The sequence below is a fragment of the Bombina bombina genome, chromosome 5, assembly GCF_027579735.1.
Source record: "Bombina bombina isolate aBomBom1 chromosome 5, aBomBom1.pri, whole genome shotgun sequence".
In the NCBI taxonomy this organism is placed as follows: Eukaryota; Metazoa; Chordata; class Amphibia; order Anura; family Bombinatoridae; genus Bombina; species Bombina bombina.
In genome coordinates this window covers 206,518,473-206,544,624 of record NC_069503.1, presented here as the reverse complement: position 1 = coordinate 206,544,624, position 26,152 = coordinate 206,518,473, and the positions used below count along the sequence as shown (strand labels likewise).

The 26,152-nt window shown below is 38.1% G+C and overlaps 1 protein-coding gene across 1 annotated transcript in view; it reads right to left on the bottom strand.

Moving 5' to 3' along the window:
* The window catches only part of WDR37 (WD repeat domain 37), a gene marked incomplete in the record, with an annotated part of 556,897 nt that overhangs the window by 530,342 nt on the left and 403 nt on the right, over positions 1-26,152 (bottom strand).

The following is a 26,152-nucleotide window of genomic DNA, read 5'->3' as shown; positions in this document are numbered from 1 at the left end:
GAGAACTGTTAACATTTTTATATTGGGTAATATGTGCAATACAGCCAATACAGTTTACAGTTTTGTTTTTTTATATTTTAAAGTTGCACTTCTGTTTGTTTATGAAACCTGGTTTTATTTAATTTTAAGTTTAATAAAGACGTTATATATCACAACGGCTAAATCTGTGTCTGTATTGCATGTTTAAACCTTAATAACATAAATAATAACAGGTGTTATGTTTACTCCTGGAGTATATAATCAGTTAAATTATAGAGAAATGCTTAAATAATGCATTACAATTTAACTAAAGTCAACTAAATTCTATTGGAGATTCAGTCGACTAAAACAAAAACAATTTAGATGATTAAAATACAACTAAAACTAAAATGGCATTTTAGTCAAAAGACTAACACTAAGACTAAATTGAAATTTGCTGTCAAAATTAACACTGTATGACAGAAGCAATTCTGCTGCTGTACAAGCCACTACTGTACAAGATTTATTTTTACAAGTAGAGTGAAAATATCGGACACTAGCTAGACACCCAGAAACATAGGAGACATAGAACGCCTGTGGTAGCTATATACATGCCAAATAGACAGTAATAGTGTCCTGTTTGGACTGTTTGTATTTGTTTGAATTACTCAGCACTCAGTAGAGGTATTAAGCTACATAGTAAAAATAATGCAACCCAAAAAAATCAGTACTTGATTGGCCAGCACATAGCAGATATAAGACTAATTATGCACCTTGGTGCCTTACCACACTGCTTGGAATAGGCAGCCAAACACATTGAACATTAGTAATATACCCTATGACCAGTTATACTTGAGTGCCCAGCAAAACCACGACACACATCAAGGCATCCTTTGCTCCAAACCATAGAGTACATCAGGGGCAACAAGTCTAAAATAAAGCACATAATCTGTGAAACATGGTGGCCCTTAAAGAGACGTAGCTCCACCCTAGCAAATCCAATCCTGCAGAAACCAGCTGTGGGGAGTATATAAATCACCTTCTGGCGAGGCACCATGACTCACTGCGCTTTCAGCTTCATATCACGGCTACTTGCTTCTAAGGAACCTCTCACCTAGAGTTTGACAAAACTGAACAAAAACAACTGCAAAATATATTTAGATGCATGTGAAATAACAGATATCAAACAAAAGGCCAATATTACATCAACCCCTTAATGACCAGCAAGGTACCCTGTACGTCACTGGTCTTTCTATAAGGTTGCCTTTTTAACCCTTTAAGGACACAGCTTTCAGTTTGCTCAATTGTTTTATGACGGAAAAATTCCGATATATATGTCCTTAAGAGGTTAAATAGCACGGTCTCGCCGCCAGCGCAGAGACTGCGCTATTTTAGCAAGTCTGCAGGAGAGAGGGAGGCTCTAATAGCACGGTCTTGCCACTTGCGGCAAGAAAAGCTCTATTATACCCAGAAATCCTATAACAACCAGTGACATACCAGGCATGGCGTAGGGGTTAAGATCATCCTTTGTATGAAACCATTACTTTGCACTAACAACCGAAAGAAAAACACCATGAGGGGATTTTAAATAGAGTGAAATGGAAATTAACATTTAGGAGCTGTGGATTATTATAATAATTAAATTGCCACAAACATTAGAAGAGTAATAAGTAATGTGCGGATTCAAGGCCCATGAAAACCATTTACAAGTCATGAGGCTTTCTTACCTTGATTCCCCCGTCACATGCTGGCAGACAAATGATTGCCATTCTAATACCTAGCCCCTTTCCAAGAAGGATAATTTACAACTCTCAGAATCCTCATTAGGGAATTTAATAATTTAAACTAATTTTTCCTTATTTAACCAGCTAAAGCCTCAGGGATTTGTGCAACCAGCAATTCCAATGAGAAAGCAAACACCAACAAGGGAAACTAGTAGTAGCAGGCAACGTTATTGGCTCGTGTTCAGATCACTTGGCAGACTTAACTGTGGAGATCTCTAATAAAAATGCTCCACAGCAGATCTATCCAAAGACCCTCTACATTATGCAAACTAGTTAGTAACTGTGCTGTGACCCTGGCTGCACTAAAGTCCCTGTTCAGATAAAGTTAAAATAATCAGCTTGGTCTTCAAAATATAAAGGCTGATTTGTTATTTATGCAGATCCTATAGTTTTTATGACAAAAATTAATTAGGATTAATTATTTTCAAGGGGTGGGGGTAGACAACAGAAATGGCTTTCATCAAACTCACGATAGTGAACATAAGAATAAAATGAATAACAAATTAAAATAAAAAAAATAAAAAAAGCTGCTGTGCTATATAAAAAGTAATAATTTAGTACATTCTAATTGTAAAAATAATTTAAAGACATTGTTATCAGAAATGCACTATTAGAGTTCAGCTTTCCAAATGCTTTTGAATTATTTCTTGCTCAAAATCAACTTGGCAAAATGTGGTCAAGAAGCTTTATTTTTATTTTCTTTATTTTATTGTAAAACGCTTAAAATAATGAAACACAATCTAAATATAAATCATACAAAATAAAATATTTAAAGGTCTGAAAAGAAATAAATAAGCAAGTAGAACTTATGTAGACTCACTATAATGTTGCATGCTATCACAATGCAGACTCATTATTGTAAATATCTATAAACCTCTATTCTTCTCCAAGCAGGAAGAGCAAACCCTCCAATAAATAAATATGACTTTTTCCACTGTATAATTATACAGCTCCAAGGTATTTATGTTCAGTAAATGTAGAATTCAACCCCTTTGCTGCCAGACAGGATAGCACTAAATAGCAATGATCTCCAGCATCTGTGAATTAAAATTGTTTTCACAAATTAAAGTGAATGTAAAGTTTATTAAATTTGCTGCCAAGTATATAAAATTATTATTAAAAACAGGGGCACTTTCATTGATAACATTTTTTTTTTTTTTTTTAGATGCTTCATTTGTTAAATATTTGCCATTTAGTGATGGTAAACATTGCTCCCTTCCTCCGCCCGCACCTCATACTTTATTTAGCTGAGCGATGACAAATCCAGCTTCATCCAATCGTTGCTTGCCCCTTGAGCTGGACGCAAATTGGGGCATGCAACGATTGGATAAAGCTAGATTCGTCATTGTTCAGCTAAATAAAGTATGAGATGCGGGCAGAGGAAGGGCGCGATGTTTACCATCACTAATTGGAAAATATTTAACAAATGAAGCAAATTTAAAAAAAAAAAAAAAAAAAAAAAAAAAAAAAAATGTATTCAATTAAGGGGCCTCTGTTTTTAATAATAATTTTATATACTATGCAGCAAATTTAATACATTTTATAATCACTTTAAGAATGTTTTGGCCAGATTTAAAAAGGGACATTGTAGTCCCTTTTTCTCCATTTAATCTAAACACAGGGCATTTCAATAGGAAAGTAGTTTAATGGGTGCTCCTATCCTATACAAATAGCCATTTACATGTCATGCTGTAGAGGTCTTATCCTCTTCACCTATAAAGCTGTGAGAGAGTGTAATTAACAGCCAGTGAGCATTTGAAGGTAGTACACAACTGATACATTTGCTTTACTGTAAATATACATGGTTTTTACTTAAAGCAGCATAAAAAGGTACAATATGTGTGTAGCCACCGATCACCAGCTTGCTTTCAGTAGTGCACTGTTGCTATACAGCATACTTAGGTAGGTTTTTTAGCAATAAGATACCAAGAGGATAAAGTAAATTTAATAATGGAAAAAAAAAAAGTCTCCTAAAATGTCATACGCCATCTAAACCATGTAAGTTTAATTTTCACTTATGTCCCTTTAACATTTTTATGACCGCACTATTATGACCTCCCTTGCTACTGAAGACCTCCTGAAATAGCGTGGTCTCGCCACTAGACTGCACTTTCACTAAACAAACCCCATTGAAAGACCAGAGAAGTACAGAGTACCGGTACGTCACTGGTTGTTAAAGGGTTAAGCAAAATTGATAATACAAATACATTGGAAAGTCGTTTAAAATTGTGTGTTCTATCTGAATCATGAAAGAAAAATTTTGGGTTTCATGTTACTTTAAATGATCCAGTGTGTATTAGATAAAATGGCGTACAGTGCGTTTTTAGCAAGGCAACAAAATAAAACAAAAAGTTAAAGTACACAATTTCCTACTCACCTATCCCCATCATATAATCAAAAAGTGAAACCTTTTAGTTCTTTTAGACAGATGACGATATCCGCACACAACATCATACGATTATGCTTATGGGGAGAATACCAACAAAAATCCACATAATACCAATAAAAAAGATAAATTTAAAAAATAAACACTTCCTGCTTTTCCCCTTTGCCACCAATTAGTAAAATAACTGGATGCTGTTCACCCATCCAAGACCCAACAAATGTGCCTTCTCTGGTGCCTTTTCCCTGACACAACTACGATTTGATGGAAAACCACAATTACAAGTAAACGCTAATCAGATGCTGCATATTTCAGTGTTGTTTAAGATTGTTTGTGTTACACATATCCTGCAACATTTTACACAGTGATTGCTTTATCAGTGCAGGAGATCACTGCATATATTTTTGAGTTTAAGATCCCAGACAGGTTGTACTCCAATGTTAGACTCAAATATTTTACTATAAAACTATTCAATATCATTTTACCTTCCTCTTTACATCTCAATCTGCAGATAAATACATTTTTATAAAGTTTCTAACAATAATTGGCTTCCCCAAAGTATCCCAGTTTGTGTAAAGAAAACAAATTTACAAATGTACCGATTAGTTTTATATAGACAAGTCAGATATCAACACTAAATATTTTATTTGTAAATATATATTTTAGTAAACAGTATAATGAACAACTTTATCAAAATAAAGACACAAAAACAAAGGAAGTAAACCGTAATGCCCTACACCAAAATAGGAAATTGCACAAAGCATACAGCTTGCAAAAACAGAGAAAGTAAACAATTCACATGCCATTTACAAACGTCAAGAAAAATTAAATGTGGCTTAGTACAGATGGCCATAATTATAGTGAACTCACAGGAGGTAATTTAATTAATCAAGGTACACTGTACTGTAAAATAGGTTTCCCCTAAAAGGGACATTCTACCCGAAAATGTATTACCCATTCTGCAATTTTAATACACTTTTTACCACTGTGATTACATAGAATCTAAGTCTCTGTTGACTGCCCCTTATCTAAGTGCTATTTACAACCTAACATTTTAGCCAATTAGTGCTACTTCATAAATTACTCCACAGGATTGAGCACAATGTTATCTATATGGCACCCACAAACTAGCACTGCCTGGCTGTGAAAAGCTGATAAAATGCGCTGAGATAAGAGGCGGCCTACAGAGACTTGGAAACAGTGAGAAATATAGAGGTTTAAAGGTTATAAAATATATAAATACTGTATACCAATGAAGTTTTTTGCAAAGCTGGAGAATGGGAAGTAAAAGGTGTTAACTATCTTTTTAAACAATAACAAAATCAAGTTGACTGTCCCTTTAGTGTGTTTACAACAGGGGTGTCCAAACTTTGCTCTCCAGAGGTTTTGGAACTACATTTCCCATGATGCTCAGCTAGATAAAATGCTGGCTGAGCATCATTGGAAATGTAGTTCCAAAACCTCTGGAGAGCAAAGTTTGGACACCCCTGGTTTACAATGACTTGTTAAACCAGCAGCAGAGTATAAAAAAGTATGAGAAATGTTCAGATTTTTTTTTGTATATCATTATTGGCAACAATAAAAAAAAAAAAAAAAAAAGAGTCCACAGCAGCATTCATTACTTATGGGAAATAAGAACCTAGCCACCAGAAGGAGGCAAAGACCCACCAGCCAAAAGGCATAAATACGCCTCTCACTTCCCCTATCTCCCAGTCATTCAGTCGAGAAACAAGAAACAGTGGAAGAAGCATCAAGGTGAAAGACTGCTAGAAGATAAAAACAACAACGCCTCAAAAAAACATGCAGGGGGCTGTGGACTCTTTCCCACGGAAGAAAAGGAAATCATCAAGTAAGCATAATTTATGTTTTTTCTTCCTAATAGGGATAAGACCACAGCTGCATTCATTACTTATGGGAAATTTATACTCAAGCCAAAGAGGACACAGAATGCCAAAACGGGAGGGTAAGAGGCGTACCAATAAAGGCACCCACTTAAAAACAGATTCCCAAGAAGTCCCAGTCCGCCCGAAAAAGGGAACAAAAAACATTTTGCAAAGAAGCAGTCCCAGAGACACAAATCTACCAACAGTCCAAAGAACCTAGATAGAATTACAAGTGGGCTCACCGAGAGCACCCACCTCCAGAACAGCATCTGACAGGGGCAACAACCCTGCCACAGCCCCTCAACTAAGCGAGGGACCCCGACTAAAAATTCCCAGAGAGAAGATACAAGACAGAAAAAGGAACACTGCCAAGGGTGACAAGGAGACAACCCTAAGCCACTCAGTATGCTATGCCCGAACTATATGAAAAGTCCGGAAGAAACCAGAGAGAAACAAACAAATCTCAAACCCGGCAAACGCCAAAAGAGCAAGAGAATGGGGACACATGTCAGCAAATAAATGAGGACATGAAGGAAAAACCCTCACCCCAGAGAGCAGGTGAAAAACGACAGAGTCCCACACCCCAGACCACAAGAGACGGAGGACGTTTTTACAAGCAAGGAAAAATGTCTGTAGTCAGAGAAAAACTCAGGAGAGACACAGAAAAAGGATGATAAAAACCAGTGGCGCAAAAATAAACAGAGCACCCATCCGAAAACGGATACGAAACATCCCGCTCCTGCGCAACTAAAACAGCACAGACCAACACTACACCACTATAGACCACAGAACAGTGGAACATCCTTCCTGAATCAACTTCCCGAGAAAGGAGATCCCAATGATCCAACTGCCCACAAGGGTTCAGAAAAAACACCTCAGGAGGAACCTCAAAGTGCATGCTAGCGTTCAAGGAACAACAGTTGCCCTGTAGACAACAGCAACCCTCCGCAAGCTGGGTAGTAAAACTAACCGTTGGTCAAATTAGTCGAAAAAGAGAAACCATCCCTTACACAAAAGTAAAGGAAGAACCACCCGGCACGCTTGAGAAAAGCGACCAGATCCCAGGAAAAAAAAAAAAAACCTGAAACCTGAGAACACAACCCCTAAGGGCAAGCCCGCAGGAAACAGATAGAAAATAGCAAATAATCACAGCTGAGTAGAAACTCAGGGACTGCAACCTGCTAGCTAGACAGACAAGCTAACCACCAAGCCACCTGGGCTCAATAGCTTACCAGCAGACAAAGAAATGACTGCAGCTGTTTCCCCAACAGTAAAGCTTCTGCTTACTCTGCAGTGAAGCTGATCCAGGACACACGAGTACCTCAGGAAACACTGCAAGACAAGGAGCACATGTGCCCAGGACACCCAACCAATCAACAAATGATTGCACAGGCACAGAACCCCCAAAAGTATTGAGTGACCAGCGCAAATCCTAGTACCAAAAGAAAACCAGACCTCTCAGAACCAAACAAAAGGGCCAAGACTGAGAGCAACCGCTCGAGCCCCCTTAACACAAGCAACAAGGCAACCATCAAGTCCAACCCATCCGCCGTGAACAAGTCTGCAGAAGGCGGAGACAACGGGGACAGATGACAAACAGAGCTAGAACTAGTCCTAGACGCGAAAGGAATGGGAAAAGGAATCCCCTTACAAGAAAGCCCAGAGCCCATCCTCCACCAAGGTATCAAACCGAAATTACCCTAGACTCCCTAAAAAGGGAGACAATATTACCCGTCCTGACCCAACCCCAATCCTAGGGGCATAACAGGAACATACGGATAGGACAAAGAGCTAGACTGCTCCAACCCTAGACACTACCCAGAGATCCACAATGGAATCATAAAGGAGAAAACCAGACTTCCATAAGTCAACGCCCAAGGCAACAGGCCCCAAGCCGACCAGCGGTAGGCTCTCTCAATGAGGAAAAGGAACCTCAAAGCAAATCCAAGATGACACAAATACTGCGAACGAAACCCGCAGCACGAGCCCATTAGGGAAAAACCCTTAACCAGTAGCCCCGACCGAGCCTATCACAGGCCCAAACCCCCAAGGGGCAATAAAGAAGACCAGGACACCAGTGACATCCAAAATCCCATCAGAGCCTAAAAGCTCCCAGGGGCGGAGGTAAAGGACATTAGGCTATTGTGCAAAGGAGGCCAAAGTACACAATGGCAAAGACTCAAGGAGAACCAGTAGCTCAAAAGGGCATAACCGCTCCACACGGTAAGGACCACACCCCTCAGATCAGGAACGCGAAGGGACACGGTGGGATACCACCGGTCCCGACGTCGGGTGCGGACTGACACAGACCAGTCCAAGCGCTTCCGACATCCAGACCCAAAAGGTCCAGAAGAATAATGTTTTGGGTTTTTTTTCTTTCAAAAACAAATAGCTGAACAAGCAGTAGGTCCCGCCATACCAGCCATGCTCAACATGCTTCACTCACAAGTAACAAGTCACACTCAAAACTCCAGAAAAAAAAAAAATCAGAGAACAACTTCTGTATTAGAACTTGAATCAAGCAATCCCAGAATCCCCATAGGGAAACAGAAAGAAAAAGTAATCCGAACCGGATAAAGGAAAAAACAAGGGAACCCGCAGACATCCACCCAGAAGGAACTATGTTTCCGCAGGACCTGCCAAACTGAAACCTTAAGCTCCAGAATAAAAAGACTGGGAAAGCTCACAGTAGACCAACCGGGGAGAGACACATCCCCACTAGCCTATCTCGAAGAACCTTGTGAGAACCAAGACGAACCATAAAGGGAATGATTCCCCAATAAATCAAAAGTTTATCTTAATAGGACACGCAGCCGCACAATCCTATAACAAAATGAACAGCAAGGGGGAAACAACTACCCCGGGGAATATTATAGTGCCATTCACGGTCTGAACACCCGGAATAGGCAGACAGGCACATAAATGCAAGGAAACTTCAGGGTCCTGCAACTGAACGAGCGCCATTAAAGATATTAAAATGCAAATGCCCTGCCAACTCCGGGGGAAACAATCCACCCTGTGCGGAGGGATCAATAGCATCGGGGACCTCAAAAGTAAAAAGGAGTATGTTAGTGGGAAGGCGCCTCCTGAGGAGCAGAGTCCCCCGAGCGACCCGGTAAGCTATCCAGGCACGAGAGACAAGATTGGCAGACTTGCAATAACAGGGCCAAATTACGGTCCTCATCCGAGGGCCTCTCAAAATTACAATCCTCAGCCGAGGACGATTCAGAATCTGATATAAAAATAGTGCCGGCATTGGAATCCTCCATGGCTTAACACTGTACAAGATAACAGATATTGGGGAAAAAAAAAAAAAACAACAACTATGGCTGGGGGCACTCACCACCTCGTATGTATGTATGTATGTATGTATGTATGTATGTATGTATGTATGTATGTATGTATGTGGTACTTGTAAAGCGCGGCTAATCACCCGTAAGGGTCTCAAGGCGCTGCTCATTTTATCAACCTCAGAGTGGACCTCGCCGGGGATCGAACCTGCAACCCTTTGGCAGCTACAGAGCTCAGTCACAGTGCCTTAGCATGCTGAGCTATCTGTCCTATGACCAGACCTCAGCAGAGCAGGCTCTTTCCACTGTCGCCACACAGTCGGGAATGCGGAAGGGAAAGAAGTCCCACCCAAGCGTAGAAACGTGGCCTGCCACCAGATGCCCCGCAAAATTCCAAAAAGTGCACCCCTATAGGGCGGAAAAACCCAGGCGCACAGAAAAAGTTAAGCAAGTCTGAATAAAATAGTCATAACCTGAAGGTATAGTTCCAGGCAGTGTAAACCACAACCGAAGGAACAAGCCAATATGTGCCACATAGGCATGTGTCTCGGCCACAGAGCCCCTATGAACATACACAAGCAGGTTAAATCACATAAGAAACATGATCAAAATAAACCCTTACCCGTTCACTATCCACCCTAAGGAGGAATAATCCTGTGATTCCTAGATCGGAGCAAAAGGTGCCTCAGCGAGGCCCGTACTTGACTGTCATAATAATCACATTACAGAAAACGGAATAAAATGAAAACAATCTTACCGGAATCTACGCCGTGGAACAGGAATATGGCCCTTCAAGTGTGACGAATAGTAGCATTGCCTCCTTCATGGACATGAGAGAAGACAGCATGTAGCAAAGCGAAGTTCGGCAACGCCAAGTACTGAAAACGGAGTTGTGAATACGAGTCGGGATGGTGTCATAGGGGAAGCTCCCACTGCATCTCCGGACTCTCACATTCGCCTAGGCCCTCCACGAGAGACTGACAGGACTACTTAAAAACAAACTCCCGTCCCATGTCGAAGTGTAGCACCCTCCATAAGAGACATATGAAAATAAAATAATTTTAAAGAAAACTTCTGACACATCTTTGCCAACCTCCTGGGACGAAAGGCAAAGAATGACTGGGGGATAGGGTAGGTGGGAGGAGTATTTATGCCTTTTGGCTGGTGGGTCTTTGCCTCCTCCTGGTGGCCAGGTTCTTATTTCCCATAAGTAATGAATGCGGCTGTGGACTCTTTCCCATTAGGAAGAAAAAAGGTATAAAATAAATCTGGCCAACAAAATTACTGTTTTACATGAATTAATTTTGTATACACAATTTTGCAATACAGTAACGGATATAAATAGGGAAAAAAGAATAAAGAAATGCATCTACAGTATATGTGACGTACAATAACAAAAAACAATGAAATAATATTTAATAATAAGAATAATATCTTATTATTAAAGACATTTAACATGATAAATTAAAGGGATGTACAAATATTGTTGTTTTATAGGTGTATAACATATCAGCAATTAAAGGTTCAGTAAATACCCTTGAGATTTTAATATAAAATGCCTTGTAACTCTCAGAACTTGAAAAGCCACACTGCTTAAAAAGGATATAACAGTCAACATTGAGATGTGCATGGGAGCATTTTAATTTTAAATAAAAGCATGTTTTTAAGTATTTAGGTACAAATGCACAAATCCGGAATTCCCAAATCCAAACTTAAATTAATATTTTTGTTTCTAAAATAAAAATAAAAAAAATCACAATTTTCACTATTTTTAAGTCCCAAACTTCTCTGTCTGTGTATTTTTTGCATTTAAAGGGACACTAAACCCAAAAATTTTCTTTCTTGATTCAAGTAGAGAATACAAATTTTAAACAACATTCCAATTTACTTCTATTATCTAATTTAATTTATTCTTTATATATCCCTTATTGAAGAAATAGCAATGCACATGGGGGAGTCAATCACACGAGGCATCTATGTGCAGCAACCAATCAGCAGCTACTGAGCCTATCTAGATATGCTTTTCATGAAAGTTTGTCAAGAGAATTAAGCAAATTAGATAATAGAAGTAAATTGGAAAGTTGTTTAAAATTGCATTCTCTATCTAAATCACGAAAGAAAGAAAAATGTGGGTTTCATGTCCCTTTAAGAACACAAAAATCAAACCAGTGTAAATTTATTTTTAATAAGTATTACTTTACTAATTACAGTATTGTACTAGGTTGCTGCTGGTACTATGTACACAAAATTAAAAATTATAAGCTGTATAATCACAGGTAAACATTGCCTAAATCCTTGATTTTTAACCTTTTTTTTGCCGTGGCACACTTTTTACATTAAATCTTGTGGCACACCACCATCCCAAAATTTTTTTAAAAAATCACACATTGTAGCCTAATACAGTATATATATATATATATACACACACACACACTGTATGTATTGTGCTGTTATGCCATGCCTCCTACAAACTACCCCTGCACTGGGAGTAAAAAACAAGCAAAGTTTAAAAAATATGTCACACTGTTGTCAGTCTGCCGTGGCACACCTGAGGGTCTCTAACGACACACTGGTTGAAAAACACTGGCCTAAATGACAGAAGATATTGTTGCTTACACTTAGTCCCAACCCCTCTCTAAACTGACCAATTTTGCAGATGCAAATATTTCAAAATACAAACTATTCTGAAATACATACCTTTTCCCGCCCCAAGAAGTTTGGATAAAGGATTTTCTACCTGTAGTTCCATAACCAAAAGGCTTCTACTAAAATACATTACAGTTTTTTCACAGCATATGAGTTTGAAGGCTAACCCTGCTACATATATGTACCTAATTGGCTTTAACAGATCACTTTATACTAACATTGTTATTATCCATATTGTCTGTCTTTCAGCTTCTCGGACTGTCGAACAAACAAACAAAATTTAATAGCAAAAACAAGCAATAAAACAGCACATAAATGTATATTGCAACATTTTATACTACAGCCAGAGTGTTTCATGTCCCTTAAAGGGACATTGTACACTAGATTTTCATTGCATAAATGTTTTGTAGATGATCCATTTATATAACCCACCTGGTATTGTTTTTATAAAGATGTATAGTGTTGCTTATTTTTTTTAATAACATTGTGCTGATTTTCAGACTCCTAACCAAGCCCCACAGTGTCAGATGTATACATGGGTTTACAGACTCCTGCAGGCTCCTGTCTATGTTATCTGTCTTTTCATATGGGTGTCCCAGCCAAACCTCATCAACAGTGCTAAACTGGAAGCTTCCAAGTATGTTTTTAAATGGTTTTATACTGGATTTTTATACCAGTATTTGTGCATATTATTCTCTATAGTAGTGTCTATTACATGCAGTTATATGAAAGTATGTGTATACTGTCCCTTAAAGAGCAACTTGACAAACTTATATGTGCAATGGAGACCTTCTAAAGTGTTGTTTTTGGCTTTGTACTGCATTATTTTAATAGCCCCATCAATCTCATATCAACATGCAACAAATTCTTTTGGGTAAGATATTCAAAAGTTGTTGGGTTTTTTTTACATGAATCATAAAACTAGACACAATGAACTTAAAGGGACACTGTACCCAAAATTTTTCTTTCATGATTCAGATAGAGCATGCTATTTTAAGCAACTTTCTAATTTACTCCTATTATCAAATTTTCTTCATTCTCTTGGTATCTTTATTTTAAATGCAAGAATGTAAGTTTAGATGCCGGACCATTTTTGGTGAACAAACTGGGTTGTCCTTGCTGATTGGTGGATAAATTCATCCACCAATAAATAAGTGCTGTCCAGAGTCCTGAACCCCAAAAAAGCTTAGATGCCTGCTTTTTCAAATAAAGATAGCAATAAAACAAAGAAAAATTGATAATAGGAGTAAATTATAAAGTTGCTTAAAATTGCATAATCTATCTGAATCACGAAAGAAAACATTTGGGTTCACCAGTGTCCCTTTAATCTTGACATGCAAACCAAAAAAAAAACTACAGAAAAAAAAAAAATGGCAGCAATAGTTAGAGAACTGTTTAGGAGGGATCAGGGAGGTTGGAGGGTAAGGGGGTATCCTACAATGCAGAAAAAAAAGCCTTACATTTTTATTTGGCAGACTGTCTGCCAGTACTTAAGATAGAGGTGACAAGTGGGGGAGGGAAGAGAGCTGTTTGGGAGGGATCAGGGTCTGGGAAGTGTCAGGTGGGAGGGTAATCTCTACACTAAAGTTAAAATTACCTTACAATCTACCTAATTAACTCCTTCACTGCTGGGAAAAATAGCAGTATGGTGCGCCACTGCAATTAGCGGTCTATTAATTACCAAAAACTAATGGTAAAGCCATATATGTCTGCTATTTCTGAACAAAGGGGGATCCCAGAGAAGCTATTACAATCATTTGTGCAACGATTGCACAAGCAGTATGTAAATAATTTCAGTGAGAACCCCAAAGTTTGTGAAAAACAAAATTTAAAAAAATTTAGTTGATCGCATTTGGCAGTGAAATGGTAGCATGAAATATTCTAAAATGGGCCTACCTTGGGTTGACTACTTAAAAAAAAAAATGATATAGATATAGACACACACACATAGCCCTCCGTTTATGCCGGGGTTAGGTTGCAGAAGGAATGGTGGTAAATAGAAACCGTTGTATGTTGAAACCCAGTTTATAATGTAGGTCAATGGGAAGTGAGGGAGTTAGGTTCCAGGCCCCTCTCAAAATTGACATAAGTAAAACCTAATACATTATTTTTAAAGCTTTGAAATGAAGACTTTAAATGCTAAACAGCATTATAAATCTCATAAAATAATCCAACAACATAGAATATATCAAACTAAGTTTAATGAACAAAAACATTTTTTTACTTGCATTTTTCTGCAAACAGTTCTCTGCATTGTTAGCATGTTATAGACTATCGGGTCTGCAGCTATTCTATGCATTCCAGTCTCGCCCGATTTATAAGCACCCTGACCTTCAAGCAGCTGGACAGGAAGATAAAAGAAAAGTAAGTGGCTGTTAGATCTTGTTCCCTTGAAAGTTGCTCGATAGCTCAGTTCTGGTTACACTAATTTTCAGCCTGCTTGGCTTGCATATCTGTCCAGCAACAAAAGCTGACAACTCCACCTATTGGCCTGCACTTATTTTAATCAATGCACTGCTTGTCGGTGCTTTTCAATAGCAGTCACATGACTGGGAAAAAAGGGCATTATTCTGAAACGGCGCAAATTGAACTGTCGTAAACCGAGGGTTTAACTGAGAGTTAAAAAAACAACAACAAGGCGGCTATGTTTCTGTTTAAATAGAGTGATAGCAAAAATGCTAAAACTTCTCTGGTATTTTGGGAAAGCTTTTCTCTGAAAGTCCCGGTAGTGAAGGGGTTAAAATAAAAGGCTCAAAGGAAGCGGGCCGTTTTATTTTTAAAATGTCCTTTCAAACAACTTTCACCATTATTATTTTTTAAAGGCACACAAGATATTTTTGACATTTAAAAAGGAACAGTTTTATTGTAAAATGTGTATTATTTAAATAGATAATCCCTTTATAATCTATTCCCCAGTTTTGCCTCTGCAGACTGCCCATTTTTATTTCCGTTCTTTTGACAGACATGAATTTTAGCCAATCAGTGCTGACTCATAAATAAATCCATAACAATGTTATCTATATAGCACATATGAACTAGCAGTCTCTATGGTTTTACCTCTGTGATTACCTTGTATCTAAGCCTCTGCAGAACACCTTATTACAGTTCTTTTGACAGACTTGCATTTTAGCCAATCATTGCGGACTTGTAAATAACTTGAAGGGAGTGAGCATAATGTTATCAATATGGTACACATGAACTAGCGCTGCCTAGATGTAAAAACTGTCAAAAAAAACAAAACAAAAAAACCATAGAAGCTTATAAATGAGCATACCTAGGTTTAGCTTTCAACAAAGAATACCCAAAAAACAAAGCAAATTTGATGATAAAAGTAAATTGAAAAGTTTTTGAAATTGAATGCCCTATCAGATTAATGAAAGTTTAATTTTTACAAGACTGTCCCTTTAAAATGTGGTTAACACGAGGATATGTATAGCCAAACACTGGAGAAAAGGTTCACCAACATGGTCACAGGATAAAACAACACATTTCCAAAAGATTTGGGTCCACTGGATCATGAACAGGGATAGGAGATAAGGGAAATTTAAGTCTTTCAAGAGTTATAACACAATAGGGGATCTCTCCTAAACTTATTGCCACTAAGTCTTTTATGGGGAACTTATATACATCTTAGATACAATTTGATGGTTCTCTCTCTGCTCGACGGGAAAGGTTATACAGTTATGAGTTTATTGTTTTACAGTTTAAAAAGTTTATGTTTAATGTTTATAATTATTAAAATAAAAGGAAAACACATTAGAAAAGGGAGGGGAAGGAAGACTATAGATAATTTTTTTCCTACTTCAGGAAAATAAACAGGACCTCATATATTTCCTATGCCTGAAGGCAACTTCAGTAGGTGGGAGCTTTTCCTAGGACTCTATGGACTTTCAGAGATTTCAGTAATGATGGAGATACATTGGGAAAGCCGGATGGATATACTAATTGCTGAGAGAAGCTGTTTCATCCTCCAACTCTTTTTCATGTTGTTTGAGACAGATATATGGAATTATAAAACTTTATCGAACATGATAAGAGGTCCCGAGACTGTAACAATGAATATAAATATGTTTATCTGAACTAGGGGCATGATGTATTAGATATAGTGTCTCTTGTCTTCCTTTCTGACAATAAAGATAATTTCAACTAAAATGTGGTTAAAATCAGCCACAGAGCAGCAACTGGTCCGTAGATGAATACAGCCGATAAGCCAATACAAAAAAAAAAAAAATGAATATGTGCGTAGCGCCAACAGATTTATAAAGCGCTAACAGATTCCGCAGTGCTGCCCATGAATACAAAAGTACAACGGAAAAACAATACAATAGATTTTACAGACAAATACGGGGGGAATTGAGGGCCCTGTTCCCATGGGAACTTGCAATCTAGATAGGTAAGTGAAATTCATTTGTTACCGAGTCTGGTGATAGACTTCCCTGAACAAAAAGATCTTTAGGGAACGTTTAAAGGAGGAGAGGTTAGGGGAAAGTCTGACAGCTCGAGGAAGTGCGTTCCAGAGGGTTGGTCCCGCACGAGAAGTCCTGTAGTCTAGCATGAGAAGAGGTGATGGTAGAGGACGCAAGGAGCAGTCATTGTTGGATCTTAGGGGGCGCTGGAGTATATTTGCTGATGAGTGAAGACAGGTAGGGTGGGGCAGCTTGGTGAGGGCTTTGTAGGTCAGGGTGAGAATTTTAAATGTAACTCTGCTGTGAGTGGGGAGCCAGTGAAGGGACTCACGGAGAGCTGCAACAGAAATAGAGCGTCGAGAGAGGTGGATTAGTCTGGCAGATGCATTTAGGATAAATTGAAGGGGAGAGAGGCGAGAGGCCAGTTAGTAGGTTATGGGCACAGCGAGGCAATATGGTGAGGTACTGAGGGGGCACAGCGAGGAAATATAATGAGGTAGTAACCACACTATAATTGTGAGAACTTAAGGCAAGATTAATGGTAAGATCACAGGCAGTACAATGCTGGGGTGGACATTGAATTGGGAGTAGTTTGATAAATGAGTTGTCTGGAACCTCACTATACAGCTGGCTCCTAAAATTCATATACAAAAATTATATATTATATATATATATATATATATATATATATATATATATATATATATATATATATATATATATATATATATATATATATATATAATATGAACAATGAAATAGGAAAGGATCCGGTGTTGATCCGTAGCATCCCACAATAAAAGCAGCCAGCACAAGAGATGAAATAAATCACCATTTAATGTAAACAAAGCATAACGTTTCGGCCCCCCAAAAGAGCCGTGGTCATAACAGACATGCCTGTCTGTTGGTATAAGACCTTTTATTTGATCCCCCTTTGGGTGTCCACTTACTTTATACTACCTCAATCGTTATGAGGTAAGTATTAGACGTATCCAGTGTATCTGCTCTATTGAGTGGGTGAACAGCTTGTTCTTATCATGGCACCGGCAGCCGTTATTATTACCTTCTGTTTTTTCGTTAACGATACCTAAAGTGATTATCTGTTACAATGCACTGTTGTATAAGTGCATGGGACACAATATACTATCAACAGATGTACTGGGATTTTAACGGATTGTAACGGTTGGTTTGTGCATTGTATATGGATACATACTAACAAATGTTAAAGTTCTGAAAATATCTTTTTATTAACTATTTATATGTATATATGCTTGAAATTTATATGACCCACAGCCCTGGGCATGCATTTATATTAAACTAACAGGCTTGCTTTGATAACTGCAAGCCTATAAGGGAAGCATTTGCTAAAGGACAAATAGCTCAGACAAGGTATTGGGCATTTTGACATTAACTACTAAACTAAGAGATTTATTGTCTGTACCAAGACAAATACCACACAAGGAGAAGGGAGTTGATATCAACGGATACACCTATGCAGCATTGACTCCCCTTATATGTGTGTTTTACCTGAATGCTTACCTCATTATGGATTGAGGGCTTAAAATGTAAGTTTAAACTTTTTAAGTGTGCTATGAAATAAACCCTTTGTATCACAGAGTTACACTATTTGTTTCATTTTTTCTTCCTACTATACTCTGCTGAGACACTCTACTACCCAACCATACTCCGGGGAGATTCAAAGATACAAGTCTGCAGAGAAAACCGGAAGTTTCTACCAGATAAAGCGTACCCAGTGGCCAAAAGTGTCCCAACAAGCAAAGACATCACAAGAGTGGAACCAGTACAGATTAGAGGACCTCTACATCTGGGGTCCATCCCGTGCGCTCACATTACCTCATACGATTAGGGGTACTTCTGGTAAGAAGGCAATCACTTACTATTGTCCATTTGTGGTTATCCAAAAAACAAACACTTCTTGACACTTTGGAACTTTGAAAATCTAAAGATATACTGTGAAAAGAACCATCATCTCTGTGCGCTGATTCATTTTGATTATTTTCTCTTGTTTGTTATATTTTTAACAGTGTTAAGGGTACACTGAATCTGTTATTTCATGCTGCACGATATATGATAGACAAACATATTAACTTGAAAATATATATATATTTGTTTAGAAATTGTTTTGATCTAAGTTCTAACGCTGGTTTTACATCTTTATCAATACATATACACACACACACATATATATATATATATATATATATATATATATATATATATATATATATATATATATATATATATATATATTCTTGCTCTGTGGTGAAGGCAATTTTCCCCTTTGTGGCTGTGCATCTTCCTTGGCAAAAATAGCAAAGTATGTGACCCACAAAGATTGATCTACAGCTAGGAAGAGCATTCCGTTATGCCTACATAGCCCTCACCAATATCCACTTTCCCAAGCAAAACATTTTCACACCGTCTGTAGGTAGTAGGTTAAGTGTGGTCTTCCCTCCTCTCTACCGGAGCTTCTGTTCCTTTGTTGTTCTTACTGAGGGATTCCCTCTTTGCTGACAGTGCTGTCTGCAAAGAGGGGAATCCCTCAGTAAGAACGGAGGCACAAGCTTCACGTGAGTTCCGTTAGAGAGGCGGGGAGCAGTGTAAATTTTGACTGCAAATTTCAATTTAGTCTTAGTTTTAGTCTTTTGACTAAAATGCCATTTTAGTTGTATTTTAGTTTTAGTCTAGTTTTAGTCGACTAAATCTCCAGTAGATTTTAGTCAACTAAAATCTAAGGGGTTCAGTTAAAGTGTAATGCATTATTTAAAGGGACACTGTACCCAAAAAATTTCTTTCGTGATTCAGATTGAGCATGAAATTTTAAGCAACTTTCTAATTTACTCCTATTATCAAATTTTCTTCATTCTCTTGGTATCTTTATTTGAAATGCAAGAATGTAAGTTTAGATGCCGGCCCATTTTTGGTAAACAACCTGGGTTGTCCTTGCTGATTGGTGGATAAATTTATCCACCAATAAAAAATTGCTGTCCAGAGTACTGAAACCAAAAAAAAGCTTAGATGCCTTCTTTTTCAAATAATAAAAGCAAGAGAACGAAGAAAATTTGATAATAGGAGTAAATTAGAAAGTTGCTTAAAATTGCATGCTCAATCTGAATCACAAAAGAAAATTTTTGGGTACAGTGTCCCTTTAAGCATTTCTCTATAATTTGCAAACTGATTACATACACCAGGAGTAAACATAACACCTGTTAATATTTATGGTATTAAGGTTTAAACATGCAATAAAGACACACATTTAGCCATTGTGATATGCAACATCTTAATTAAACTTAAAATTAAATAAAACCAAGTTTCATAAATAAACAGAAGTGCAACTTTAAAACATAAAAAACAAAACTGTATTGAATATATTACCCAATATAAAAACTGTAACAGTTTTCTGTTAATAATTAAAACAAGTATCAAGTAACTCAACACAACAAAAAGTTTCTGCAGCTAGCACAGGCACAGCATGACTTAAACCCATACTCGTAGGTTATGCCTATTTCTATAGGAAGAATCAATTGATTGTTCACAAATTCAAAAACGTTTCAGCAACAATATTAGCACTGCTCTTGAACTTCCAAACTCATTATATACTCCTGGAGTAAAGGTTTATTAACCTGTTTTCTTTATGGCATTATGGTTTGAACATGCAATACAGATTTAACAGATTTGTGGTATATAAGTGATATATAACATGTCTTTATTTTAAAAATTTAATAAAATGAAGTTTCGTAAATTTTACAAAAGAGCAGTAATTGAATATGGATTGATTATAACATCTTGCATAAAATATTTTTGTCAGCAAATTTTGATTTAGTCATAGTCTTGACTAAAATGTCATTTTGATTTAGTTTTAGTCATAGTCTTTTGACTAAAATGTCATTTTAGTTTTAGTCGTATTTTAGTCATTAGAATTTGTTTAGTTTTATAGTCGACGAAATTAACACTGGCGGGGAGATCACACTGAACCTATTAGGATTACAAGTCAAGGATCTGCGGTGAACTAAGCAGGGGCAAAAGATTAGGTGAAAGCAAAAATCACTTACCTACATGTTGCCCCGCGCTTCTTTCCAGTGACTTGAGGCAACACTGGAGCGCTCTACCTATGCTACACTTTTTTTTTTTTATCCCTGATATGAAATAGAAAGAGATAAGCGTGTCTGTAGCGCAAAATGGCCACCGCTGGAGTCACAAAGCAGAATGCTGGACAGTGCAAACAAAAAACTAAAATGGGTGGAAAAAGTTTAAAGAACCGCTGCTAATAACCCCCGCGCTGAGCTCTGTATAACCTGTGTGAGGTGTGTACTTAACAGATTCCAGGCACCTTATTAGCACTCCTGCAAGCACTGCGTTAAATTACACATTGAAAATTATGTCTGCCGCACCCCCTGTTGGCTGCTGTTAAAATAACAAATAAAAAAATAAAAAAGCTTTAGCCCTGCTGTGGTCTGCTTGCCCGAGGCAGGGCTAAATATATATATAAAAAAAAACAAAAAAAACATGCCTGGCCCAAAAAAACTGCATGTCCCGGGCGTCGGACGATAGGAATTGCGCATCCCTGACGCTGATGTGAGAATTGACAGGAGAGAGTGCAGGGGTGGATAGTTAAATCTGGGTTTCATCAGCATAGAGGTGATAGTTGAAGCCATAGCTGTTGATAAGTTTACCCAGTGAAGAAATGTAAATAGAGAAGAGTAGAGGACCCAGGACAGAGCCTTGAGGTACTCTAACAGGCAATAGAGAGGAGCCGCCGCCAGCAAAAGAGATGGAGAAGGATCTGTTAGAGAGATAAGAGTGAATCCAGGAGAGGGCAGTGTCACAGAGCCCAAGAGAGATGAGAGTCCGTAGGAGAAGCGGATGGTCAACAGTGTCAAAGGCAGCAGAGAGGTCAAGTAAGATGAGTATAAAGTAGTAGCCTTTGTTTTTAGCAGAAAAGATAGTAACCTTGGTGAGGGCAGTCTCAGTTGAGTGTTGGGGACGGAAGCCAGATTGCAGAGGGTCGAGCAATGAGTTGGAGGACAGGAAGTGGGTTAGGCGATCGAAAACTAGTTTTTCAAGGATTTCTGAAGCTAGCGGGAGCAGTAATATGGGGCGGTAGTTTGCAGGAGAGTTAGGGTCAAGGGAGGTTTTTTTTGAGGATGGGGTGATCTTTGCATGTTTGAAGGAGGCAGGGAATGAGCCGGTAGAAAGGGATAGGTTGAATATGTGGGAGTGAGGGTGGGAGACCAAGAAGGTATTAGATGTGAAGGAATAGGATCGAGTGGACAGGTAGTGAGGTGTGAGGAAGGCAACAGGGAACCCACTTCACTCTCAGTGCTTGAGAGGAGGGTGCAGAGAGTGGCAGAGGGGGTGAATGGGAGCGAGGTTGGGAGATTGCAGGCTTGTTTTGGGATGTTTTTTCGGATGGTGTTTTATTGAAAAAGTAGTCAGCCAGGTCTTGAGCACTGAATGCAGATGAGGGGCGGGAGGTGGGTGCAGGTGAGTAGAGGAAAGAGTTGAAAATGGAGAACAGTCTTTTAGGGTTTGAGGAGTGAGTGGATTCAAGAGAAGTAAGTTTGCTTAGCTAAGTGAAGGGCAGAGGTGTAAGAGTAAAGAATTAACTTATCAGGTTCAGAGTGGGATTTCCACCAGGCACGTTCAGCAGTGCGGGAGCATTTTTGTAGGTGGCGTGTTTGCTGGGAGTGCCAGGGCTGGAGTTGATGACGTGGGGCTTTGAAAAGTTGAGGATGAGCAAGAGTGTCAAGTGCAGAGGAGAGAGTATTGTTATAGTGGGTTGAAGCAAGGTCAGGGCAGGATATCGTGGAAGTGTGGGGGAGGTGTATTTGAATAAGGTTGGGGAGGGTCCACAGTTTGCAGATTTCTACAGGTGTGGGGGAGAGAGGGAGAAGTAGGTTTAGCCTGTATATTAAGATTAAAGGTGAGCAGATGGTGGTCTGAGATGGGAAATGGGCGACAGGTGACGTCAGAGAGGGAGCAGAGATAAGAAAATATCAGATCAATAGAGTGTCCATTGCAGTGGATAGGGAATAGGGTGGATTGTGAGAGGCCGAAGGAGTTAGTGAGTGAAGTTTAGAGGCAGCAGGGGCAGATGGGTTGTCAATGGGGATGTTGAAGTCACTTAGAATTACAGTAGGTATATTTCTAGAGAGAAAGTAAGGAAGCCAGCAGAAAAGTTGTCAAGAAATTGGGAGTTTGGTCCAGGGGGGCGATAGATAACTGCCACTCAGAGAGAGGGGGGAGAACAGACGAATGCAGTGGACTTCAAAAGAAAGAAATGGAGAGAAATGGAGATAGGTACTGATAGGAGCAGGAGGGGGATAGTAAGATATCAACACCGCCACCATGTCTCTCACCTGGCCTAGGTGTGTGGCTAAAGTGAAGACCACCATGTATGAGAGCAGCAATGGAAGCAGTGTCAGAGGAAGATAGCCAGGTTTCAGTAATTGCTAAAAGGTTGAAAGCGTTGGAAACAAACAGGCCGCGAACAGTTGTAAGTTTGTTACACACAGAGTGAGCATTCCAGAGGGCACAAGAAAAGAGAGAGGCGATAAGCGCTGTGTGTTAATGGAGATGAGATTGTTAGTATTGCGTGACCTAGAGTTTTTGCAGTGGGAGACTGAGCAAGAGTGTAAAAGTGTGGTGATTGCTGCAGGGCCAGGGTTAGAAGAGACATCACCAGCAGTAGTAGCAGTGAGAGTGACAGAAGGTGAGAGTGAGAATTGTAGGAGCGGGTATGATTAGACCCAGGAGAGTAAGATGGGGAAGTGTTTCTAAGGAGACAGAGTAGTTTATGAGAGGACAGCATAGGGGATGAGAGAAGGGAGGCTGAGATATGGATAGTGTGGGTGTTGTTATTATAGGGACATGCAGTGAGTTTTAGGAGAAGGGCAAACGGAAAGAGAAGTAAAAGACATGGAGAGCATTGTGCAGGTGTAGAGAAAGTAAGTTTTAGTGGGACTGCAGTTTCCTCCTCCAGTGAGTAACACTTCATGTGTTTAATCCATTACAGCGGTTGAACACATTATGCGAGCAACAGTAGCATGATAATAAAATTACTTATCCCATTATAGCATGTTCATTTCCCTTTAAAGGGACAGTAAACACCTTGTAATTACAAGACATTTATGTTGTATTTCTACAGAATAACATATCAGCCAAGTATAAACATTTGTAAAACAAATGTTGTTTGCTGCAGTTGTTTTTCAGTCAGCTCCACCCAATCTTCCTATTTGAAGGAGCCAATTTGGGCTTGAGTCTGCAACAACAAGGTTAGCCACTATGACTACCAAATACTAAATTATAATTGAAACCTACATGAAAAGATCTGTAATACTGTATATTTAGATTGGATGCTTACATAGGACTATCACTTACACCTATTGACTCAGATAAGATTCTTTATGTGTGGCATCTAGCTTAAAAAATGCAGAATGTATAGGCCTTTCTTAAATTAATGACAATAAAATATGACTCCTACTGTTATTATATTTATATCATATAGTGCATTGTTTGGCAACACATACAAAACCTAGATAGAAAGTATTTAACAATAATAAATTGCAGGGATCATGTGCAATATGAGAACTGTTATACAATCTGACTTTGCATATACCATTAAAAAGGGACAAACTTGCAAAACGGAAAAGCTATTATTATGTGTTATATGCAAGAAATAGTGCAATAATAAAACACTATAACTACATGGTTAATCCCTGAAATGCCTTAAAAGGGACACAAGTAAAAATACAGTTATGAGTCAGAAAGAGCATGCAGTTTTAAGAAACTTTCCAATTTACTTCCATTATCAAATTTTACACAGTATTTTTTTTTACATACACACTTTCTGGTGAAGATTATACTGAGCTTGTGTACAAGCTCACCGGTTATATGTATACAAGTCTGTGATTGGCTGATGCCTGTCACATGATACAGGGGGCCAGAAAATGGGAGAAAAAATAAATGTCATTTGTTATGCACTTGTTAATTATGCAATTCAACTGCATTTAGTGGTCCTTTAAACAAATAGTTAAAGAGACATAAAAACCCAAATTTGTTCTTTCATGATTCAGATAAATACAACTTTCCAATTTATTTCTATTATCAAAATTTGCTTAAATCTCTTGGTATCCTTTGTTGAAGAACCAGCAATGCACTAAAAGGGAGCTAGGTGAATGCATTGGGTGATTTAATAACATGAGATATATATGTGCAGCCACCAATCAACAGCTTCTCGGCCTACCTAGGAATAATTCCCAACAAAAGATACCAAGTGAACAAAACAAGTTAGATAATAGAAGTCAATTAAAAAGTTGTTTAAAATCACATGCTCTATCTGAATCATGAAATTAAAAAAAAGTTTGAGTTTCATGTCCCTTTAAGATCAGCTCCTGAACAACAGTGCCCTTATGGGAAGAGAGCTGAACACATCTTATAGACCAATAACAAGAGGCATGTGTGTGTAGCCGCAGTGCACTGCACTGTTCCTCCTAAACCTACCTGGGTATGCTTTGTAACAAAGGATACCAAGAAAAAACTAAAACAAAAATTCTCTTAAAAATGCATGATTTGATCTTAACCATGAAAGTTTAATTTTGACTTTCAGGTCACTTTTAAAGATTTTACTCAGTCATGTCACAAGATTGGTTGCAAATGTATAAAAGATGTAAAACAGATTACAAGATTTGGGCCAATTTATCCACTTCCCCTCAGCCTGCAGCAATAATAATATACAACATAAAAAGCAAAAGTATTCTTCATCGCAACACTGGTTTTAAGTAAAAGCAGATTATATCACATTGATCACACACAATGCACATAAGGAGAGAACACATAAACTTCAAAAGAGTAGGGTCCAACTCACCCTTGATCTATACCTTATATAATATTTTAAGTGACTAGAATTTAATTGATGTCCAATTTCTAGGACAATGATTTGTAAACAAGGTGTGTCACCGAGAATTAGAGCTTGAGGGAGATGTATGGGTTTTAATTATTGTTTTTATTTATAAAGTGGTAACACTGCCAAAAATAATTTGAGAAACCCTCATTATCCCCAATTAAAATTAAGGGATGTACCAACTGAATACTTACAGAGATTCAGTATAGATTAGGTATGTCCATCCTAAGGAGAGGGAATGTATGTCCCCCCCACTTCTCCTATCTGAATACTGTATGTTTGCACCAGCGAAGATGTGTTTGATACTGTGATATCATAAAAGCAATATGCTCTGATCCACAGGTAGGAGAAGGAAAACTGGAGACCCTATATGTGCGTCAGTATAGATCAGGGCAATAGGACTAGGCATACAAACAATGGCAGACGCCTAGCTAAGCACTCATTATTGTATGTTATTTTTTTTTCCCTGCATTATCAAAGACATCCTAACTACTTCATGTAGTGAACTGAAATTAAAAAAAAAGATAACATTTTAAAAATGCATGTGAGCTATATATGATACACATATACAATATATATATATATATATATATATATATATATATATATATATACACATACACACACACAGGATAGATAGATAGATAGATAGATAGATAGATAGATAGATAGCAAACACAATCAATCAAGAATAAATAGTAAATATAGAGGATTCTATTTCGTTAGACTTTAAACATATGTGCAGTATAGCAAGAGATATGCTATGCACTACTGTATGCTACCACCACCACCTGAGGGCTGGGATACACCACTGTATTATAACACTCAGATTGACAATCACTAGTCAAAAATGCTGCACAGACCACTTGCAATCTCATC